General features: G+C 50.4%; 1 protein-coding gene across 1 annotated transcript in view; it reads right to left on the bottom strand.

Moving 5' to 3' along the window:
• The window catches only part of LOC108802645 (oocyte zinc finger protein XlCOF7.1-like), a gene marked incomplete at its 3' end in the record, with an annotated part of 21,241 nt that overhangs the window by 1,825 nt on the left and 17,815 nt on the right, over positions 1-1,601 (bottom strand). The window lies entirely within an intron of this gene.

Below are 1,601 nucleotides of genomic sequence, written 5' to 3'. Positions count from 1 at the left end.
TCCCGGGAATACAGAGGACGGGGACATCTCTCTGGTGGGTTCCTCTTACTGGATCCATCTGTAGGAAACACACACACTGACTGAATACATTGTTTCTATGTGTGTATCAGATGATGGGGGATGTAGGCGGAGCCTCCGTACTGCTCTCTCCTCTTACCCGGTGATGTGAGGGGCGGGGCATTCTCCATCACCACGTCCTTGTAGAGATCCCGGTGTCCTTCTAGATACTCCCACTCCTCCATGGAGAAATAGACAGAGACATCCTGACACCTTATAGGAACCTGACACACACAATGATACAGTCACCATCCAGACACATCCCTCGTCTGTTCCTGGATCATGTCCCAGAATTCCCGGCACCGCTCACCTCTCCCGTCAAGAGCTCGATGATCTTCTCGGTGACTTCTAGAACCTTCTTGGCTCTGGTCTCCTCTGTTGTCAGGCGGTGAGGTGGAGGCTCTGTGATGGGTGACGTCCTGTGAAGACATCTGTTGGGTGTTATTGGTTCACCAGATATTTTCTTCTCTACCTTGTACTCCTGGGAGAGAAAGATACAGTTATCACCACAGATTTCCCAGAATCCTTCTCACCTCCTGTCAGGTTTGTGTTTTATGAATAGAGATCAGAGCGATGTCATGTGACCCCCCAGAATCCTCCTCACCTCTCCGGTCAGCAGGTAGATGATCTCCACGGTGAGGTCCAATATCCTCTCAGTCATGTGACCTTGGTCCTCCTCCATCCTCAAGAGACGACAGTGAGATGGTAACCTACTGTAATATACTAACAACCACAAAATGTGTTAGCCATTAACAATGCGATCCAACGGGCGCAATCATTCCCCTACTCACCTCGTATCTTCGTACCCGGACGCGTTCCTCGCTCCTTCGAAAACGCGTTACCTGGTGCGGAACGATTTCAATAAATGACGGGTTCAGCGATCACCCGATTGTTCCTCCTATGCCGGGTGTTGTTATATCAATATAATATCATATTAGCTTCTCTCCTTCCAGTTCCAGCAATGTCTCCTCTCCACTTCCTCCCAACTCACCTCTAACCCGGAACTTCCTGTGTGAACCTTACATCACTTCCTGTCTCTGATCGCGCTTCCTGTAGCGGAAACAGACAGAGCTCACCGGTGATAGATGACGCGAGCGGCATCTATCACCGGCAACGAGGCGAGAGTGGGCCCTGTGTAGGTGCAGTTCTCGGCCAGGTGTCGAGTCACCGATAAGTGAAATTGTTGTTTTATAACCTCTTTGTGTGGAGAGTCTCGGACCCCTAATAAGACCCTCAATCCTCACCCTACCCTCTGTGTCTGTCTTGGTGTCTCTAGAGTTCAAATATGGGTGGGAACCCGTCAGTCCCGACTCCCTTAGAATGTTTGATAAATAGGAAGGGATTTTTGTAAGGGCTGTGATCTGAAACAGCCCCAGGAGACCGGAAAGTCTATGTGTGAAAGACTGGCCCCGCTATGGGACGCGGGGGCCCCCACAGGGAACATTTGTCTGAGAGACTATTGACAAACTTCAAGAACATGTTATGACAGACTCACAGAAACACGAACAGCCCCCTTCATATGTAGAGGGACGAGCCCCGACGCC

Source organism: Nanorana parkeri, unplaced genomic scaffold (assembly GCF_000935625.1).
Source record: "Nanorana parkeri isolate BGI_ZX_2015 unplaced genomic scaffold, ASM93562v1 scaffold3005, whole genome shotgun sequence".
NCBI lineage: Eukaryota > Metazoa > Chordata > Amphibia > Anura > Dicroglossidae > Nanorana > Nanorana parkeri.
The sequence above is the reverse complement of the archived record's forward strand: the minus strand, read 5'-3'. Positions and strand labels throughout refer to the sequence as shown.